At 33.0% G+C, this 23443-nt stretch overlaps 1 protein-coding gene and 1 pseudogene across 1 annotated transcript in view; both read left to right on the top strand.

Moving 5' to 3' along the window:
- The window catches only part of GRID2 (glutamate ionotropic receptor delta type subunit 2), a 1404204-nt gene that overhangs the window by 384561 nt on the left and 996200 nt on the right, over nucleotides 1–23443 (top strand). The gene's annotated exons all lie outside the window — the stretch shown is intronic.
- LOC118010988 lies at nucleotides 9593–9760 on the top strand (annotated as a pseudogene).

The raw sequence follows: 23443 nt of genomic DNA, 5'->3' as shown, positions 1-23443 counted from the left end.
TCTTTCTTTCTTTCTTTCTTTCTTTCTTTCTTTCTTTCTTTCTTTCTCTTCCTTCCTTCCTTCCTTCCTTCCTTCCTTCCTTCCTTCCTTCCTTCCTTATTTATTTGAGAGAGAGAGAGAGCGAGCAGGAGGGGCAGAGGGAGAGGAAGAATGCGGAGCAGATGCAGGTCTCAGTCCCAGGACCCTGAGATCATGCCCTGAGCTGAAATCAAGATTTGGACACTTAACCGACTGAGCCAACCAGATGCCCCTCTTTCTTCTTTTCTTTTCTTTTCCTTTTTTTTTTTTAAATGTAACTGAGTCTAAAAAGTTTACTGATAGGGTTTTAGATTCCACATTGCAAGCAACCTTTAAGAAATCTACAACTTATCACGTTCTGGTATAATACCAAGAAGAATATCCACAATTATCTAAAAGGCCATTAATATATGCTTCCCTTTCCACTTAGCATATCTGGATGAGATCAGATTTTTTTCATATACAGTTGACCCATGAACCACATGGGTTTGAGTTGCATGGGTCCACTTATATATGAGCTTTTTTTTTTTTTTATAAATACAGTACACTCCTGTAAATGTATTTTCTCTTCCTTATGATTTTCTTTTTTTTTTAAGATTTTTTTTTTTATTCATTTGAGACACAGAGATGCAGAGAGAGAGAGCATGAGCAGGGGGTGAGGCAGAGGGAGAGGGAGAAGCAGGCTCCCCACCGAGCCAGGAGCCGGACATGAGGCTCGATCCCAGGACCCTGGGATCATGACCCAAGCCAAAGGCAGATGCCTAATCATCTGAGCCACCCAGGCACCCCTCTTCCTTATGATTTTCTTAATAACATTTTCTTTTCTCTAGCTTATTTTATTGTAAGAATGCAGCATATAATACATATAACATACAAAATATGGATCAATTGACAGTTTATGTTATGGGTAAGGCTTCCAGTCAAGAGTAGGCGGTTAGTAGTAAGTTTTGGGTGAGTCAAAAGCTATATGCAGATTTTTTTTTTTTTTTAGTAAGCTTATGGGCTTTTCTTTTATTTATAATTATTTTTATTATTTTTTAATTTTAGTGTAATTAACAGTGCTATATTAGTTTCAGGTGTACGATATACTGATTCAGCACTTCTATGCATTACTCAGTGCTCATTACAATAAACGTACTCTTAATTCTCTCCACCTATTTCACCCATCACCCACCCATCTCCCCTCTGGTAACCACCAGTTTGTTCACTATATTTAAGAGTCTGGCTTTTCTGTTTGTCTCTTTTTCCTTGTTCATTTGTTCTGTCTCTTAAATTCTGCATATGAGTGACATCAGATAGTATGTTTTTCTCTGACTTATTTCACTTAACATTATGCTCTCTAGATCCATTCATGTTGTTACAAATGGTAAGATTTCATTCTTTTTGTGGCTGAGTAATATTCCATTATACATAAATCACATCTTCTTTATTCATAGGACACTTATGTTGCTTCCATATCTTGGCTATTGTAAATAATGCTGAAATAACCATAAGGGTGCATATATCTTTTTGAATTAGTGTTTTCAGATTCTTTGGGTGCAATTACTGGATGATATAGTAATTCTGTTTTTAATTTTTTGAGGAACCTCCATACTTTGTCCATGGTAGCTGCATCAGTTTGCATTCTTACCAACAGTGCAGAAGTGTTCCTTTTTTCTACATCCTTGCTGACACTTGTTGTTTCTTATGTCTTTCATTTTAGCCATTCTGACAAGTGTGGTTTTCATTTTCATTTCCCTAATAATACGTGATGTTGAACACCTTTTCATGTGTCTGTTGGCCATCTGTATTTCTTCTTCGGAAAAATGTCTGTTTGCGTCTTCTGCCCATTTTTGAATTAGACTTTTTTTGTTTTAGGTATCGAGTTGTGTAAGTTCTTTATATATTTTGGATACTAACTCCTTACTGCCTATATCATTTGCAAATATTTTCTCTCATTCAGTAGGTTGCCTTTTAGTTTTGCTGATTGTTTCCTTTGCTGTGCAGAAGTTTTTATTTTGATGTAGTCCTAATAGTTTATTTTTGCTTTTGTTTCCCTTGTCTCAGGAGAAATATCTAGAAAAATGTTGCTTTTGCCAATGTTAGAGAAATTATTGCCTGTGCTCTCTTCTAGTATTTTTATGGTTTCTGGTCTCACGTTTAAATCTTTAATCGATTTTGAGTTTATTTTTGTGAATGGTTTAAGAAAATGGCCCTGTATAATTCTTTTGCACGTGGCTGTCCAGTTTTTCCAACACCATTTGTCTTTTTTTCATTGCATATGCGTGCCTCCTTTGTCTAGATTAATTGAGCATATAATCATGGATTTATTTCTGGGTTCTCTAATCTGTTCTATTGATCTATGTGTCTGTTTTTCTACTATAACCATACTGTTTTGATTGCTATAACTTTGTCATATATCTTGAAATCTGGGACTGTGATACCTCCAGTTTTGTTCTTCTTTTTCAATGTGGCTTTAGCTATTCAGGGTCTTTTGTGGTCCCATACAAATTTTAGGATTGTTTGTTCTAATTCTGTGAAAAATGCTATTGGTATTTTGATAAGGATTGTATTAAGTCAGTAGATTTCTTTGGGTAGAATGGGCATTTTAATAATATCTGTTCTTCTAAGCCATGAACATGGAATGTCTTTCCATTTCTTTGTGTTGCTTTCAGTTTCTTCCATCAGTATTTTATAGTTTTCAGAGTACAGGTCTTTCACCTCCTTGGTTCAGCTTATTCCTAGGTATTGTATTCTTTTTGGTGTAATTCTAAATCAGTTTCCTCCTCCTCCTCCTCCTCCTCCTCCTCCTTCTTCTTCTCTATTTCATTATTAGTGTACAAAAATGCAACAGATCTCTGTATGTTGATTTTGTATCCTTCAACATTACTGAATTTATTTATTAGTTCTAGTAGGTTTTTGGTGGAGTCCTTAGGGATTTCTCTATTATAATATTATGTCATCTGCAAACAGTGAAAATTTTACTTCTTCCTTACAAATCTAGATGCTTTTTATTTCTTTTTCTTGCCTGCTTCCTGTGGATAGGTCTTCCAGGACTATGTTGAATAAAAGTGGTGAGAGTGGGCATCCTTATCTAGTTCCTGAAAGCTCTTAGTTTTACACCATTATGTATGATGTTATCTGTGGGTTGTTCATATGTGGCTTTTATTATGTTGAGGTATGTTCTCTCTAAACCTATCATGAACAGATGTTGTACTTTTTCAAATACTTTAGCTGCTCTATTGAAATGAACGTATGGTTTTTATCCTTTCTCTTATTGATATGATGTATCACATTGATTGATTGGCAAATATTAAGCCACCCTTGCATCCCAGGAATAAATCCCACTTGTTTGTGGTGAATGATGTTTTTAATGCATTTTGGATTTGGTTTGCTTGGTTTGTGGAGAATTTTTCCATCTATGTTCATCAGAGATATTGGTCTGTAGTTCTCTCTCTTTTTTTTTTTTTTTGTAGTGTCTTTATCTGGTTTTGGTATGAGGGTAATGCTAGCTTCATAGAATGAATTTGGAAGTTTTCCTTTTCTATTTTTTTGGAATAGCTTGATAATAGGTTTTAACTCTTCTCTAAATATTTGGTAGAATTCAGCTGTGAAGCCGTCTGGTCCTGGACTTTTGTTTGTTGGGAGATTTTTGATTACTGATTCAGTTTCATTGCTGGTAATTGGTCTGTCCAAGTTTGCTGTTTCTTCGTGATTCAGTTTTGGTAGGTTATGTTTCTAGGAATTTATCCATTTCTTTTCAGTGGTTCACTTTGTTGGCATATAATTTTTTCATAATATTGTCTTGTAATTCTTTGTATCTCTGTGGTGTTGGTTGTTATTTCTCCTCTTTCATTTCTGACATTGTTTGAGTTTATCTTCGTTTTCTCTGTCTCTATTCCTCTTGCTCTCTCTTTTTTATGAGTCTGGATAAAGGTTTATCAATTTTGTTGATCTTTTCAAAGAACTACCTTCTGGTTTTATTGATCTGTTGTATTGTTATTGTTTGTTTGTTTTCTTAGTCTCTATTTCATTTATTCCTGTTCTAATCTTTATTTTTTCCTTCATTCTGCTGGTTTGTTGTTGTTGTTGTTGTTGTTCTTCGTCTTCTAGCTCCTTTAGGTGTAAGGTTCCTGTTGGGTTTCTTGAAAGAATAAAATGATGAATTCAGTGAGAAAAAGGAAAATCAAAATACCTCTACATAATAAAAAAATAATAATTTGAAATTTCAGGGAAATTACTAGAGAGGAAGAATAAAGGAATGAGAACAAATGAGGGGAATAGGTAGATACGATCTTGTTTTGGTAGTGGTGATAGAGAGAAGACTGCAAGAAGCAAAAGAGAAAATTTGAGAGATCATGGAACTGGAAAGAAAGGTACCCATGAAGATGTAATTCTCTGGGTGTCCACAAATATCCAGGAAAACACTGGACTTCTCACAATTTGTTTAAAGAGCATAGAGCAATTTTATTTAATTTGTAAAAGAAAGAATAATTGCAAATGTGAAGACTTAAAATATCCAGCAAATCATCGTAATGATTAGGTTGCAGACTTTAAAACAGTATTTCTTGGGGGTGCCTGGCTGGCTCAGGCGATATAGCATGTAACTGGATCTTGGGGTTGTGAGTTCAAGGCCTACGTTGGAGGTAAAATTACTTCAAAAAAAATTAAAAAGTAGAACAATACTTCTTAAATATCTCTTAAAGATTCAGTTTCCTCATTCAATCAATCAAGGACATATGCTTTTTTAAAATAAAAATTCATTTGCCTCAATCTTCCAGTAATGCAGATAATTCCATTTTTATGCTTACCTCCTGGTGGGCTGTGTAGTGGTACTCTGGAGTTGGGCAGCCTGAGTGTGTATCTTAACTCCCACAAAGTATTATGAACTTGTGAAAGATAATTTTTCTGTCAGTTTTCTCATATGCAGAATATTATATCTATCTCATATTTTTTATAAGAAATGTGAGGGAAATTATCACAATATTAGTTCTCCATTTCTTCTTTAGTAGTAGAATCCCTGAATCTTGGTTGTATACTGGAAATACAGTTTACATTTCTCAGACTTCTGTATAAGTAATTATTGCCATAAAACTTGGTACTTGTCAGTGTCTCTTCAGAGGGAAATATTTTGTGCAACATGATTTGATGTCTGATGCTTCCTGGGTCATGAGCTAGAATTATATGTTGAGGTTGGTGGATCACAAGAAGAGTGGGAACCTGAGTCCTTATATACCGTAGACCATTATTATAGCCCTCCATCAGACTTCTTCTATGATAGAGAAAAATAAAATTCTATCATATTTATTTTGTATTTTCTCTCACATGCAGAATAGCCAAATCCCAACTGATAAATGAATAAATGAGAAAGGATGGGTAAAGCAGTACTGGACACACAGAAGGCACTCAATAAGCATTAATAATAAATATTCAATAAGTATAGTGAAAAAATCATTAATTTTTTTCAGTAAATGCTTAAAAATGATCTACTGTGTGCTTTGTATTGGTGATACGAAGATGATTCAGTAAGATTATGTGTAGGAGTAGTTATCATTATTTGTGATTTTTTAACATGTCTTCTATAGTTGCATTTTCCCTGAAAATTCAAAAAATCAATATTGAGTGGTAATCCCACTATTATAGTTTATGACTACAGATATTCCTCAATTTATGATAGGATTATGTCTTGATAAACCCATTGTAAATTGAAAATATGGTAAGTTGAAAATGCATTTATTGCACCTAACCTACTGTACTCACAGTTTAGCCTCACCTACCTTAAATGTCTTCAGAACACTTAGAGTAGCCTACAGTTGGGCAAGATCATCTAACACAAAGCCTAGTTTGTAATAAAGTGTTGAATATTGTATGTAATTTATTGAATATTGTACTGAAAGTGAAGAGCAGGATAGTTGTATGGACACAGAAGTAAGTATACTGGTGGTTTACTCTCCTGACTACATGGATAACTAGGTGTGGCTCACTGCCACTGCCCAGCACCATAACAGTATATTGTACTACATATTGCTGGTCCATGAAAATATCAAAATTTAAAATTCAAAGTATGGTTTTTACTGAATATGTATCACCTTCACCCCACTGTAAAGTAGAAAAATCATTGAGTCGAATCATCAAAAGTTAAGGACCTTCTGTATTTATAATTTGGTATAATATTTATCATTTATGCTTTTTACTATTTATAAATACAATGTTATTTTAGGGTGATGGCATAGGTAAAGACATTCCATAATTAAAAATTTAAAATGAAGAATGTGGGGCGCCTGGGTTGCTCAGTTGGTTAAACGCCTGCCTTCAGCTCACGTTATGATCAGGGGTCCTGGGATCAAACCCTGAGTCTGGCTCCCAGCCCTCAGGGAACCTGCTTCTCCCTCTCCCTCTGCCCCTCCCCTTCCATTTGTGCTCCCTCTCCTGTACTCCCTCTTTTACTCTCCTCTCTCAAATGAATAAATAAAATCTTTAAAAAAAAAAAAGAAAGAAAAAGAAATGAAGAACATATTCAGGCCCTTTAGAGACATGCTAATGGAAATTCATTTTTTATTGCTAAATAAACTAAGCCTACTAAGCACCTACCCAATTTAACTAGCGTGTTTCAGCAAGGTCTTCTACTCAGAATCCTATAAAGCTGAAATCAAGGTATTGTCTCGTTGCATCTTGATCTGTAGGCATGACTAGGTAAAATACTGCTTCCAAGCTCCTTCAGCATGTTGGCAGAATCCTCTCCTGCAATGGAAGGAAGAGGTCCCAGTTTCTTGCTTATGGTCAACTAAAAACTATTCTCATCCTATGGGCCATTTTCAGGTCCTTGCCCAGTGACCTCCTCCATTTCAGCAGTGGATAAACTCACAAGTTCTTCTTATGCTTTAGATGTCTGAATTCTACCACCAGCCAGAGCAAACTTTGCTTTTAAATTGTTCATGTGATTAGCTTAGGTCAACCCCACTAATCTCTTTGTGTTAAATTCAAATGATTAATAATCTTGATCACATCTGTAGAATGTCTTTTGCCATATAAGATAACATAGTCATAGGAAAAACAATAGGGGAAAAGGAGGTCATAGGGACATTTTAGAATTCAGCCTACAAACACTAATCTTATTACGAATTGGTATATGGATTTTATATTTATAGATGGTTATTTTTTAAGGTCATCTTTGAAAATATTTCTTTCAGTTATATTCCACATTAGTATTTCTGTTAAACATTATTAGGGTTATATATCATTTAATGTACAATTTTAAAAGTTTTATTCTTCCAATAAATTATTAAACTGGCATGCTTTGTTGATATTATTATTTCTAAAAATTTGCATTTATGCAACCTTAGCAATGTTACCAGTTGATAACATAGTAACTTACAATTTGATATTTATTATTCTTTATATAAACAATCGTAGTTTTATATAATTATAGCCAAATTCAGCACATAAGCATTTCACCATATCCATATATGGATTATAAAATATTAAATCTTGAAATATATTTGAGACTCTATCTTAGGAAGAAAGTTTGAGTATCATTTATTTACAAATAAATCTTTTAAATAATACTTCACTGCATTTATTGATATAGCCATAGTGTTACATCATTCTCCCATTATTTTATTTACTGTGTTAATATGTTAAATAAACATGTAAATATATCATAATAATGGGTTGATATTATATAATCATATAACATGTGTTGTTTCTTTAGTTAATGTGTATAAATATTGTTTAGATTCACATGATAACCATATATTATTTCATTTGAATATTACAAATTTTAAATATTTGAGATATATTTTGTGTGGGATCATTCAGGGATAGTGGAATACTGAAAATTTAAACCCAGAGTTGAATTATTGATAATATTTTGGATTTGCCTTTGACTTTACCTTTTCTGAAAAATTTTAGAAAGGGTTTTTACAGTTCTGTGGTTTTTTCTTTATGTTATCTATATAGGAATAATAAGAGTCAAATATTCTTGTATACAGGGATGGCAGATATTTCAACTTTTATCAAGACTTATGTCTCTGAGTGGACTGTAACCAAGAAAAATATATACATTTAGATCCATGGAAAAATTATTTTAAGGTAACCTACCAGAAATTTGTTCTTGGCTAGTCTACTAAAACCATAACAAATCATATTTGTAGCTATATAAAACAGTTAACTTTTCTCAGCTTCTGTTAATCTAGGTAATAGATATTGAGAAAGAAATGCATCTTCGTGGAAACTGGTACAAAATGAAATCTTTTAATAGTTTTCTACTTGAGATGTTTTCTGTCATTAGACATCTTAGCAGAATCAAATGAATCCTTTATAAAATCTTCAACCATTTATTCCCTATTAAAGTGGCAAACACATGTAAATGACATAGTCATTAGCATGGGTGAGTAGGTCGTAACTCTGCATTTTCACATCAGTGGATTGAGTCGCATTTGAATTCACTAAATGAATGCAACACACTTTCTTTCACTAGTCAAAAATCCAATAATGGTTTTTAAGATTGTTCCACGAAAATTAGATCCCTCAATTATGTCTATCTTACCCTTTGACCTTCTACAAAGACTTTCATTCTTTTAGTCAGTTTCCTTACTGAAAAGGACAGACAGAGGAAGTTTTGAGTTTTGACATGCCCATGATATTATTTGCAGGAATACTGTGCATTAATGCAAAGCTGCCTGGCTCTATGATGGCCATGTGCCCTGCCTTCAAAGGCTTTGAGATGTTGTAATCATGAAATAAAACATTGAATGCTAAATTTGAATTGCATATTATAAAGGAAAATTGAATGCTTTGATGATACAAGGCCCTCACTTCCTTCTCTCACTCTTTTTATTCACGGAATGATCATTTTCATAGTCATTTATTTCCACAATCTGTTATAAATGAAAGCTTGTTTGCCTATCTCTGTGCTTAATTTGGTGTTTAAAAGGGCATTGGCGTTGGGGTGCCTGTCTGGCTCAGTTGGAAGAGCATATGACTCTTCATCTCCAGGTAGTAAGTTTGAGCCCCATGTTGGGTGTAGAAATTACTTAAATAAATAAATAAATAAATAAATAAATAACAGTGTTGGTATCATCCTATGTTATCTGACATAGGATATATGTTAACTGTTAAAACAGTTAACTGTTTTATATAGCTACAGATTTGATTTATGTAATGTCAGATAACATAGGATGTTGATTTACATTGCATGACAATGCAATTATGTAAAATAAATGAAGCATAATCATAGTGGGAGCTGCTTCAGTGGTTTGCTCTCATGAGTAAACCCATTATACATATTGGGTCAGTTCATCCATAATTGCCTCAGAGAAAACACTTTTATGTGTCAATATTTATTCACTTAAAATTTTAAGATAATCTGAGAGTCATGATGCAGGTAGGGGAGAAGTTGAGAGTTTTGCATCTCATTGTATCTTATTATTACATATTGTTATTACTTTCCATTATGGCCTGTGATAGCAATATCAGCATAGCAATCAATATATCCAGAGCAAAAGTGAAATTGAAGAGATAGGACAAATCATATGTTTTTCACTGCTTTTGTGGTAGGTTGCCCCATGACTTGGCTCTTAAAACTCCCCACAGGAGGTTTGCTCAGTGGCAGTATTGTAGCCAATGAGGTTTATCCGAGGCGCGATTATTGCTAATTGAAAACTCCTCACAGGATGCTCTTCCACTGTGGCTTGGGCATCTGGCACAGTTTTTGGAACACAGTGGCCACTTAATAAGCAATTGTTGAATGCATGATGGTATGAAGGGGAGAGGGTAAAGAGAAGGAGAGGAGACGTAGAATAGCCATCTGTCTTCCTTCTTTACGGATATTTGAAAATGGCCTTAGAATCCTCACATACTATCTGTGCTGAGACTCTTTTAAGGCAATGCATATGCAAAGCTGGGGAAAAGCAGTCAGCCTCTTCCTGTGCCCTAAGGCCACTTGTATTTCAAAAACAAAATGAAGACTTCAAGCCAGAAATCCTTGACGGGAGAGCAAAGAAATGTTAAAACAATAATGACAGGAAATAAATTATTTTACATACTATAGGTAGGTATATAGAACAGAAGAGAGGCTGACAGGTGCCTGTCAAAGTGAGAAAAGTGGTGTGTAATGACATATAAAGCATATTTAAAACAGTAACTCATTTAATTGAAAGCACCATATGGACCTTGATGATTTGTTAGACATTGTTCAATTAATGAATTTTAAAGTAAACAGTGTGTCTCTATGTAAAATAAATGAAGCACAATTTTTTTATAGCAATTAATACATTTTGGATCAAATGTGTTCCTTTAAAGCCTTGGATATAACCGTCTTAAAATTAATATAGAATTGTCATTAAAGGAAAATATATTTGATTGATCTACTGAACTGTAAGAAAATAGCATTTTATTAAATAATAGCTAATTAAAACAAATTAACCTATAAAATCACACAGTTCATTCCTTCACATATTTCCATTGAACTGCTGCCTTGCTCCAGACATTACAGTTCCTTTCAAGAAAATTAGGAGAGCCCTAATTATTTATGTGACAAATGACATAAACAATTTACAAAACATGAAATACAATTAATGATCAAGTTTTAACACCAATATCACTAGATTAAATGAAAACGTAACTTAATACAATACTCTTTCCAAGTTGTCACATAAGGAACTGATGATGATGATGATAAGTTCTTAGGTGAACGTTCATAATAATGAAAAAAGAATAGAAAAGATGTAAAAACTACATGTTGTATTATTTCCAAAATGTAAATATTTTGTGAATTATTTAGATAACTCTTAAATTAGTGATTAAAGATAATAATGATATTTTACTATTCTGTTTTTCCATAGAATGCCTAGCCCAGCACATGTACTTTTTTTGAGGTTGGTTCCATACTATATTTATAAGCAAGGCCATACTGTAGATAATAGAGAAGGCCCTAAAGATTGACCCAAGATATCTTTCAGTTTTTGAAACTTAAAGGAAAATAAAGCTTAGTGGACACCTATATTGTTGTAATTATTTTAGGAATTTGGCTTTTACTCAATCAGGTTAATACAGTGTGGATTAAATTGGAATTTAAAATGTTCTTTTTAAATATGCAAATTTGAAGTGCCTTTAGTTTAAGAAAATTCTCAGTAAATCATTTTGTGTATCTTGCACCAGCCACATTTTGAAATGTTGGTGATGAACAGCTAAAATTTGTGCATGTGTCATACAGTGTTTAGTAATTGCATATGTTGTTATAGGAGAGGTTCATGATGTATCAGCATTTGAGCAAGAATAAACAAGAACCAAAAAACCCCCCATACTTAAAAGGTAGTTCTCTTTGAATCATTCACTTAAACATCTATCTTATGCCCACAGCTCAGAAATTTGACAGAAATGTGTCTCTTTTCATGAAACTTAAAAACCACCGTTCCTATCTTTACTATCCAATCAATTTGTACTTTGAGGCATTCAATAGCTACTTCTGTATTTTAAAAAGAAACATTAGCCTTTCAGAATTGCTGTTTCTTGTTGAATTACAGTCTATTATAATAAAATTGCTCATATAATGAAGAGTGGTCAGGATGTGTCTACTTTCCATGGTGCTACTAATGTACAAAATATGGGAGAACGTACATAGTCCTAGTACTAGTCCCTTAAAAATTCCTGACCTATATTCCAGGCTTTAAAATCAAGGTAGATTACTTTTCCTTTTATTACTTCATGTTTGTGAACTCAGTTAAATAAGTAGATTCAAAATAACTATTAAAATTGCAAATATGCATATTCAAGATAAATTGTTTTCTGTATTAAATATCCATAGGGACTCTTTTTTTTCCCATACTGTGAATTAGATGTATTCTCCATTCCAAACTGGGCTCACTTCACTTCAGTAATATAGCAGACATTTTCAAATATATGAGGGCTCATCAGTTAAAATTAATTTGACAGTGTAATGGTGCATAGTGTAAGACATTCTTTTTGAAGTAGAATTACAAAACATGAAAATACGACATCATACAATATTTTAAAAGGCAGTGCACTCTGTGTACAAGATAACACAAGTTGTCATACAGCATATATATATATGTATATATATTTATACTGTACAAAGATAGAATATTTTCATGCTGCAGATTTCCTCTTTTACCATTCCCTCCCCATTCCTCACCCTCTACCTCCCATTATCCACCATAATTAGATGCTCCACTTTTACAGCTCTGGAGATCCTGAATACTCTGGGCTGACATATTGCTGCCCTATCTTACTTACCTCACTCTTGTTGTAGGCCTGAATGACATTTTAACCCCCTATTTAAAAAAGTAGCTATCAGACTCCACAATCAGAGTCTATGCTTCTTAAATGTAAAGGGCCTCTTGAGGGACAAGATTTTCAACCTCTATTCCATGGACTCACCAAATATAAATTTGTATGCTACTATACTATTTCTGTGTCAATATTACCTTGGCTATAGCAGTATATTGTAATGGTCAAGAGCACAAATGTGAGAGCTACCTTTACCATAATTAACTGTATGACCCTGAACAAGTTACTTAACCTTTTGTGCCTCAGTTTTCTTACCTGTAAATGGGGATAATAATAATACTGACATCAAGGAGTGTTATAAAGATTACATTAAATAATAAACATAAAGTGCTTAAGGTAGTTAAAATAGTAGGTGCCATATAAATATTAGCTTTCATTAATAAATTCCTGATCCAGAATAAAAGTTTTAAATAAGTGATGGAATTTGAAGAACAAGGATTTAAATTCCAATTTGTTTTGCTGAGAATTCACATGAAGCTATATATTTTAGCTAGGTATGCTCGACAGTAGCCAGGGGTTAGACTGCAACTATATCCAATTTTTAATATTAAAAATAAGAATTTAGACATCTTATTTTTTTAAAGATTTTATTTATTTGTTTGTCAGAGAGAGCACGAGCAAAGGGAGTGGCAGGCAGAGGGAGAAGCAGTGTTGGACTCCATCCCAGGACCCTGGGATCATGACCTGGGCAGAAGGCAGACTCTCAACCGACTGAGCCCACCCAGGCAGCCCAAGAATTTAGATGTCTTAATAGGTTAGATAAACTGGATAGAAGAAAAAGAGTCCAACTTCTTTATTACTTATTTCAATTATGATAATGAGACTGAGGAAAATAGTAACATGTAATTCTAAATTGGCAAAGAAGCAAGTTAGATTAAACTGTAAATATAAACTATCTGGGTATCTACTTGAAGGCTTATTCACTTAAAAGCAGATCATCTGATAACATTTGCCTTACTGAGAGCTTTACTTTTCAGAGTGTTGAATAAGGACTGCTATTTTACAGGATCTTATTCTATCAAGGTAACATCAGTTGGCAAAGTGGAAGTGACAGGAATCTTGGGAGAAGATGATGATATCATCACAGATGCCATAAAGCCAAGGAAATGAATGCTTTGTAGAGTCTAAATCTTCCCCAGATTTAAGAAAATCTTCTGAACAAAGCAAGTTCATGACAAAGAAAGGTGTGCTTAAATGCTAAAAGCCCTGAAAAATGAAATCTATTATAGCCTCACAGATTCCTTAATGAGAAAGAAAGCAAACAGACAAACTAATGTAGCTGTATAGAGATGGAGCATTCTATTAGGCTTAGCTTTTATAGCAGTACATACAAAAAGTGGGAGAAAACACAAAATGAAGAATAAATTATACGAAAGGTAAGAAAAACTAAAACATCGACAGAGGGCTAAGTGAAAAATGTTGAGTATAACAAATTGTTTTATATTATGTGTATTCTAGGAAAGCAAGAAAAAGCTAGGCTTACTGCTTGATCACTGATGAGAGAAAAAACAGATCTACTCAACTTGTATTTTACTTCCATATTGCTTATTTACAAAGAGCTAAGAAATGAGGTTAACATGGAAAGAGTTGAAATTGAAACCTAAAATAAGAGAAAGGAAAATGTAGTATAAATTAAATATTTTTTACTTTCCCAAAGATATTATTTTCTATAGAATATGAAAACATGTGCAGACATGGAAATTAAAGTAGTATTTTATAATGTTCTAGGATTATAGAAGCATAGAATTTCAGGATTTGAAAGAAACCTTAGAGGTTGAGTTAAAATTTGATGTTTGAATGTCCTGCCCTTTTCTTCTGACAAAAGGATATATTGATTTTCAAAAAAGGAAAGGATTAGGTAAGTAATCACCAAATCTTGGTGTTAATCCTTGACAAAAGAAAAAAAAAAAGTCAAATATATTAGTAAGCAAGTGGTTTGTGAATGATAATAACAGAAAGAGGAAAGCCCTAGAAACCTTACAAGTTCACAAGGAGAAAAATCATTTCTAAGGTCACTCTGTACTTTTACAGTGTGGCTAAATATAGATAGATTATGAAAAGTACTATAACCATAATATGTCTTGATTTAACTGAATTATTTAAATGTCATTATATGATCTTGTGGAAAAGAGAAATGTATCAAATGCTGGCAGAGTTTATGAAGTTGTAGCTGGTTGGGAAACTATCAGAGATTGTTTTTTACTGTATGGATGTCATCTGGAGGAGCTCTTCAATGGCATGGCTAAGCTCACTATTATTATTATTGACTGCACTACATCTTTTCAAGATGCTATAGAAGGCATGCTCATCCTAAAACAGACATTAGTATACATCGGCATTTATTGAATGATAGTGCTTTATTGTAAATAAATGGAGAAAAGAAGGATTATTCAAAAATGCTGAGAATAATTTTTAGAAATAACTTAATTATATTTATATTTAGAAATAAAAATAATTGTATTAATTTATATGTGAATCAAAATAATTATTAAAGTTTAAAAGAAAATAGAAAATATTATTTGATTAACAAACCTGTTTCTCCAGCCCAGTGCTCTTTACTGAACTCCATGCTCAGAAACCCATCTCTGTTGGACATACCCATTTAAATGTCTCGCAGACATCAAACTCAACAGATCAAAACTGAACTCATTGGCATATTCTCTTCCTCTTCCTAGAGTTACATGCTGGGGATTGCATGTGGTCAATGGCAGTCGTTTGACTCCCTATAATGTATTCCCTAAATCATAGTGGTCATTATGCCAGGGTAGGGATTTGACCAAAATTCCATTTTAGCAATATTACTTTGAAAATAAGTAAAAGAGGGGCACCTTGGTGGCTTAGTTGTTTAAGCATCTGCCTTCAGCTCAGGTCATGATCTCAGGGTCCTGGGATCCAGTCCTGCATCTGGCTCCCTGCTCAGCAGGGAGCCTGCTTCTCCCTTTGCCTCTCCCCCTGCTTGTTGTCTCTCTCTCTCTCTCTCAAAAATAAATAAAATCTTAAAAAAATAAATAAAAGAAGGGGTGAATTACTTTCCTAATTTTCTTATTGAGAATTCAGCACAAATAATAACTATTTCAAGCATAGTAACCCATTTTTTCCTTTATTAAAAAAGTATTTATTAGCACCTACTGTAAGTAAAGTAAGAAGAATGTAATTCTCTGTAATATAAGGCACATGTGGTACATGAAATTAAAAAAAAAAAAAAAAAAGAACAAACCAGAATGCTATATAGCAGTTCAGATAGATAGCTTTGGTGGATAAAGACCTAACTTCATATTGAGCAGATTAGAATCTGAATTCTAGCTTTGATTCCACTTACATACTTTTAGATTACTTCTGATCACACAAATGAGGATCACAATGTAATAAAGATTAAATGAAATTATATATGTGGTTTATCTGGTATAATTCTTGGCACATGGTAGAGCTCAATAAATATAAGTAACCTCTCCCTTTTATCTTTTTTCCCTCTAAAAGTTAAGATCATTTCTAAGAAGAGGATCAAATAATGTTTTGGAGTAAGCAGAATACTTCATTTGTCCTGCAGATATGAATATTATTAGAATAGAAGGAGACAAGGGTGAAAATATTTTACAAAGAAAGATTTAAGTAAAGATATAGAAGTGGGAAAGGACAGTACCTATTTAGACAATAAGTATTTAGATGGAACATGGTAGACCTATTTCTCAATAGAATGTATAATCCTAAAAAGAAGGAATCATGTCCGTTTTAGTTTTCAGTTATATGCTGAACACCTCATAATGCTTGGAGCTTAGTAACTACACCAGAAAATGTTTGTTGAATGAAAGAAATAATAAAAGAATATAGGGAAGATGGAAATTATCCTGAAAAACATGGCTCACAGAATGACTTAAAATGTAAGAAATTGGTACAATAATCCTTGTTTGATTAGATTCTTGGTTGGTATAGTGATTGATGAATAGTTAGGAAATCAGGAAAAGAGGTAAAGAATAATGAATCTCATTCAATGATTGAGAATACATCTAAAACACTTATTTGTAGGTGACAAGGGGTTAAATATCAGCAATTTCAAAGGGTTCTACCTGTGTGTATAATCAACTCACATCTGACTTTTCAATATCCCAGGCAAATTAAATGTACTATTTTTTTCTATTCTTGTTCGAGATGTGATCTATCTTCAACTTAATATTACCAGCAACAGTAAATACCCTTTGAATTTATGGTGTGTTCTACAGTATTTTTTGATACTTATTAACTATCAAGTAGTATTTCAGTAAGATATTGAAAACCATTTTCCTACAGTATCTGTTCAGGGAAGCAATCTGATTTTTCAGAATTATATACAGTAGAATTTTCAATTCACTTATTTTTTCTTTGTTTTACACATTGATATAAAAGAAATGTAAATTTTTAAAAAAATTATATTGTTATGCTGATATATGTATCTGAATGTACAGAATATAATAATTTAAAAATTATTTGGAACTTATGATACCAAAGAATTATTTCTAATATATTTTGAGGCTAAAATGAAAAAAAAATAGTTATGATGAATGCAGTTGAACAAAATTAATTTTTGTAATTACAAAGCAATTTATGAAAACAAGTAGATTGAGTTTGGGGGCCTTTCTTTTGTTAAGTTGCTAAAGCAGTTAATCCATATTGGTTAAGCTAATAAGGACTCGGGTTGAAAATCAATTCTTCCTACCATAAAATAGATTTGACTCTAGTGAGATAATTTTGTTACTCCATGGGGCACCTGGCTGGCTCATTCAGTGGAGCATGGGACTCTTGATCACAGGGTCCTGAGTTTGTGTCCCTTGTGTGGTGTAGAGTTTACTTAAGAAAAAAAAAATTGTTGCTCTTGTCTGGGATCACTGAGTATTGATTCTAGACAGTCAGTCTATGAAGTTGCAAGTTTGATTTCTCAGGTTTCTTCAGTAAAAATGTTGATCATAATTCAGACTTGGAGTTCTTTGGACTTATTGAGGAAAAAGTAAAATAAATTAGCATTGTCTTAATAAATAAAAATTTCCTTCATTTTTATAAGAAAATGTAGGCTCCCAATCTTTTAAGTAATAATATTCTCAGTTATCTAGTTATTCAATAATATATCTAATTACCAAATTTTTAGTTAAGTTTCTTTTATTACTAAAGCTTAATTTATGTGTTTATTTATAGATACAGATATCTAGTTATCAATATTTATCACACACTTACTAAATGCTAAATCATAGACCATCCAAACAAAACAACAACAATAAAAAAGTTTGTATAACAATAAAAGTATTTCAGTTTACAAAATGGAGTTGTAATTTGTTTCTGGGTTTCTTTGCTAACTGAATAAATCTCAATATGAATTGATGCTAAATGACTTGCTGTTAAACAAATAAACAAACAATACAAAAACCCTCCAGGAACAGAAAGCCTACTACTTTATGTGAGCTATAACAAACATCTTAAATCAAATGATTTTTGATCCCTAGATAATAAGCATAATACTGTTTCTTTCAAGTGCCTGCCAGAAAATTTTGCATCCCAGCTTATTGATATCCTTCGGTTTAGCTATCCTCTAGAATCTAACTTTTCAGTATTTCTGCACCATTGGCCAGATTAACTTGTATAAAAAGCTATTTCTCTAAGCAACTCCTCTTCAAAATAACCTATCATCTCTGACCTCAAATCCAAATCATTCATCTTGTTATTCAAGACCCTCCAACATTTACTCTCGTATTATCTATCGAATCAGTATTTCCTATGAATCTATTTGACTCAACAAACAATTATAACAATTGTCTTGTTACTACTACATATAGAGAATGATGCTGAAAAAAATGGGTATAAAATTTTCTACAAGATACTGTGTCTTCAAGAAACTCAATACTTGGTAAGTATATAAACAAGACACACACACCACAACTATATATTAAAGGTGTGTATGTGGTATGTATGTGTTGTATATGTCACATTAGTGATACACTAGTGACATTGTGATATATCTACACATCAATTTATATAAATTTGTACAAATTGCTATGTGAACATGAATGGAAAAATAATGTGAATTCCAACTGGGACTGGGGTGACTGACGGAGGAAGGGAAAAAAATGATTTATAAAAGGAAATACTTTGTACTAGGCACAGTTCTTACCTTTTTGCATTCATTCCAATATTTATTTTACAAGGTCATTTATGATTATTCATTAGTATCTCCATTTTACAAATAAATCAGTTTAGACTCAGTGATCCATCTAGAACTAGCTCCTTGTGACTTGAAGACCCTTTACAATAAACCATTTGTAAATTCATGGTTTAGAGATTAAATTTGATTTGTGGGAGAGGGAAAGAGCAACAGATGAGCAAAAACCCAGAAAGTAGCAAGGAGGTATGGAACATATTCAAGGAGTTCAGATTGCTCTGGTTTGGTTGGTGATTAGGAGACATAGACAGGGAAGTGGAGTTATATGAGAACAGAAAGACAACCTGGGACAGATCACACAGATCTTTGGTAATGAAAGCCATGGAATATTTTTGGTTGAGAGTGTGATGTGATTGAGCCTCTTATAACTTTCCAGTCACCTGCTTAACACATTTTCACCTGTTTTACTCTTCTGTTGATGAATGACAAATTACCCCAAACTTAGCAGCTTGAAACAACAAATATTTATTATATCACAATTCTGGTGTCCAGGAACCAGGAGCAGCTTGGCAAGGTGCCTCTTGGCTCAGAGTTTCTCATGAGGTTGCAGTCAAGTGGTTTCATCAGAAAGCTTGATAAGGGATTGCAGGAGTTACCCACTTCTAAGCTTACTCAAGTGGTTGTTGAGAAGCTTCAGTCCCTTACCAGGTGGACCTGTCCATGGGACTGCCTCAGAATCAGAGTTGACTTCCCTCAGGTGAGGAATACGAAAGAAAGGGAGACCAAACAGAAGAACATACCATGACAAAATCCATAGTCCTAATTTTGGAAGTGACAGTCCATCTTTTATGTTGTATTTTATTTATTGGACATTAATCAATAAGTCCAGCCCATATTCAAGTGGAGTGAAATACACAAAGACGTGAATACCAAGGAGACAAGGATCACTGGGAGCCCTCTTCAGGGCTACTTACTTATATTATTCACCTTCTAGACTACCTAAATTCAGGTAGTCTAAATTAAGGACTACCTTTCTCCATGATCCATCCTTTGATATATTGAACTATGCTGTTCTTGACTTACAGAAATTTAAGAAAATGCCTTCACCAGGCACTTAGACACATAATTTTTGTTTCTTTGGTAAGATCCAAACCATGTACTATACCTGTATCCTCAGAACACTCAGAAAAGTGCTGAATGTAATATATTCCCAATATAACTATATTGAGAAAATCTATTAAAAGCATTTCTTCTTGGAGCATTATCTGTTACGGTTCATTTATACTTTTACTATTGATTCCCTGATTTTGATTGATACTCGTTTGAGTACTGATTGGGTGACTTAGATAACATTTCCCAAAGCACTTCTGCAGGATAAGAGATACATTTCCATTTGTTTAGTTTTGGCATTTACTGCAGTATTTCTTTGCTTAATGGGCTAAAATGTATAGGATTTCTAAAGTTCATAATTTTCAGAAGTTTGACATGTATTTTAACATTTTTCAGACTTATTTGACCACAAGACGCCTTTTGGAAAATGCTAATAGACTTTACCTACTATTGGAAACAAAAATAAGCTAGTTTACCTGCTAATAATCAGTGCAAGGTCAAAACAGTAACACTATTCATTCTTGAAATATGATCTCAGAATTTTCATTTGCCAGATACTGCTTAATATTATAATATATAAAGCAAAAAATCCAAAATGAATAAGACCCTTTATAAAGGGTTTTAATACCATTTGACTCCTCTTGTTATTTTGGATTTCCAATATACTAAAACTTCAAAACAACAACAACAACAATAAAACAAAACTCTTATTCTTTAGAATTTATTGTAATATTGAAGCTTGGAAATAAAAATATGGGTAATCATTTATGCCACTTTAAGATGAGCATAAGAGGATATTTTTTAGGTCTAATAATAGTTGCTAAAGTATCCTTGAGTTTAGTAAAAGATTTTTAAAAGGATTAAATTGGAAAAAAGATTTTGAGAAATCCATCTTTGGAGAAAAAAATATTGCATAGAACTCCAATTTTTATTTCCTACTAAAGGTTTTCCTTTTTATTTTTTTTCTGACTTTCAGTAGTACCTGAGATAATATACTCCTCAAAAATGTTTGCATTCTACAACACTCCATTTTGTCTACTGATTATAAGCATAAACTACTACACAAAAGAGGTAGGAAGCAAAATTGTCATAGTAATTGTGATCTCAGCTATTTTTAAAGGGAGCTTATTTTTTTCTCTCCACAGGAAAAGTTATATTGGTACCCACCCACTGAATGGTAATATAAAGTTGCATTGATTTTCCCCCCACTATGAATGGCACTTTATTGGATTCATCTTTGACTTAGATTAAGCACACAAAAATTAATAGAATTTAATGGAGTTAAATTTACCTTCATTTTGTTGCTACTTTCTTTATGAATTTACATTATGTTCTTATACTTTTCTTTATATATAAATCATTTGCTTTTAAACAGATTTGAAGACAGTTTTACTTAGTTCATGCTGAGCGAGTTAAGGTGTTTCTTTAGAAAAGGTGCCAAGCTATTTCAGTGATTGGTGTAAAATAAGTCTAAAGTAATAATAACACAGGGTCTTTTAGCAGAACAGAAGAAAATGTTCCTGAGTTCATTAATGATGTTTCTGTAATCTTAAGGTGCCAGTAGAGATGAGCCTTGGTTTTGGTTGGTGCAAGTGAATAAACAATCAGTTAAATCAGAGTACAAAGCTGTTATTTCAGATCCTTGCAGCAGATAGTAAATTATTCAGAACCTAGCTCATCTATCTATCAAAAATTGCACTAAGTAAAAAAGGTGGGTTTGAATACTAATATATTATGCAGATATAGAAAGAATGATGGCATTTTAATCATTGAATTCAGTGAAAATTGGAGGAGATGTGGAATGCAAGTAAATAAAATACTAATTCCAATTTTAGGGATTATAACTTATGTACTACTTAAAATTTTATATGATGTATAATTGGATAGCCTAACTTTGCTCTGAGAATAAATCCCAATAATAGGAAGTATCTATTGTTGTTTTGTTTACTTTTAATACAACTTGGAGTGAATACAAGCTTTTGAATTTAGATACTAAAACAAAACACTTAGCTCATTTTATTTTTTATTTATTTATTTTTTTTAAGATTTTATTTTTATTTATTTGAGAGAGAGAATGAGAGACAGAGAGCACGAGAGGGAAGAGGGTCAGAGGGAGAAGCAGACCCCCCGCTGAGCAGGGAGCCCGATGCGGGACTCGATCCCGGGACTCCAGGATCATGACCTGAGCCGAAGGCAGTCGCTCAACCAACTGAGCCACCCAGGCGCCCCATCACTTAGCTCATTTTAGAGAAGAAATGCTCTCATAGGTTTTTTGTTTTATTTTGTTTTGTTTTTTGTTTTGTTCAAGCAACTTTGGGAAAACTTATTCAGGCTTTTCTTTTTTTTTTTTTTGGTAAGTAATTCTCTGTGTTCGGGCGCCTGGGTGGCTCAGTCGTTAAGCATCTGCCTTCAGCTCAGGTCATGGTCCCAGGGTCCTGGGATCGAGCCCCGCATCGGGCTCCCTCCTCGGCGGGAAGCCTGCTTCTCCCTCTCCCACTCCCGCTGCTTGTGTTCCTGCTCTCGCTATCTCTGTCTCTGTCAATAAATAAATAAAATCTTTAAAAAAAATAATAATTCTCTGTGTTCATAATTAGCAAGAGCTTTCTATCTACTCTGTATCTTGCAACCTAGGAAAAATCCTTATTATACTGTATTCAAAAAAAGCATAGAAGTCGGATGAAAAAAAATAGGAACGATACATGTATTTTAATGTATCTTTTCTATGTGATGTATACATACACTCATCTTCAAGTTGCAATTTGTTACGGTGCTTTTTGGCATTAATCTGAGTAGGAATCTATGTAATTTTCTTCTAATCTTGAATAATTAAAGAAAATAACTTCAGGAAAGCTGATTTCTCTTATACACCTTTGTTCTCTTGAAAAAGCATATGAATAAATAGGAGACTCTAGATAAATGCTTTTATTCCCAATGGAGCAATTATTTGGGGGGCAAGTTTTATAAAGGCATTAATAGTTATATTTCAACTTGATTATTTGGTAACCACAATTTCATAAATTGAAAGGAGTGTTTGGAAGCACAGAAATAAAGTAATAATAGAAATACATTTTATTATTTGTAAATTTTTAAAGCACTGTCCTAGAAATTCTTAGGGTATATTATCTTGTCCCTTTGAATAGAGGAGGGAAAAATTAGTAAAAATGGGGAAAGTGAGAGAAGTTGAGAGGGCTTCTTTGAAAGGATTCAATAGAATACAATTTACAGTGAAATACATGAAATCAGTAATTTTTAGTATATTGTAGTTAGCACCTCATCCTCTTCACTTTAAATGTACAAATAACTTCAAAAACAGTAGCAAATTTTGAAAATGGCAATTGTGAGTATAAATCTTTTACCATTCTGTCATTTTACGTTTACATATATGCTTAATTTCAAGAATAAGCTTAAATGCATATTAAACAGACTTTAAATTGTATGACTACTGATTCAAACATGTAGAATATAGTTGCTCATTATTTTCTCTACCAATCTATTATTGAATGTGCACTATGTGTGAATATAATACTTGGTAGAGTTATAATGATATAAATGACAATTCTCTGCCTTCAAAAAAGCCCTAAGTAAATAAGCAATTGACGTGAAAACAGATGTTTCATAGCAGAGTGATAAATGTGACACTAGAGTCAGGGACTATTATTGTCTTAGCCTAGAGATCTTAGGCTGCATTTTATTGTTAGTGGCACATGAATGTTGTTCTCTGTGTATTTATTCTAGCCATTATTATAGACTTCGATATGACTGCTTAATTTCAGCCTTTTTTTTTTTATTATGTTCCGTTAGCCACTGTATAGTAAGTACATCATTAGTTTTTGATGTAGTGTTCAATGATTCATTAGTTACGTATAACACCCAGTGCTCATCACAACACATGCCCTACTTAATACC

Source organism: Mirounga leonina, unplaced genomic scaffold (genome assembly GCF_011800145.1).
Source record: "Mirounga leonina isolate KUSES-001 unplaced genomic scaffold, KU_Mleo_1.0 Mir_129, whole genome shotgun sequence".
NCBI lineage: Eukaryota > Metazoa > Chordata > Mammalia > Carnivora > Phocidae > Mirounga > Mirounga leonina.
This window is presented reverse-complemented; position numbering and strand designations above follow the sequence as displayed.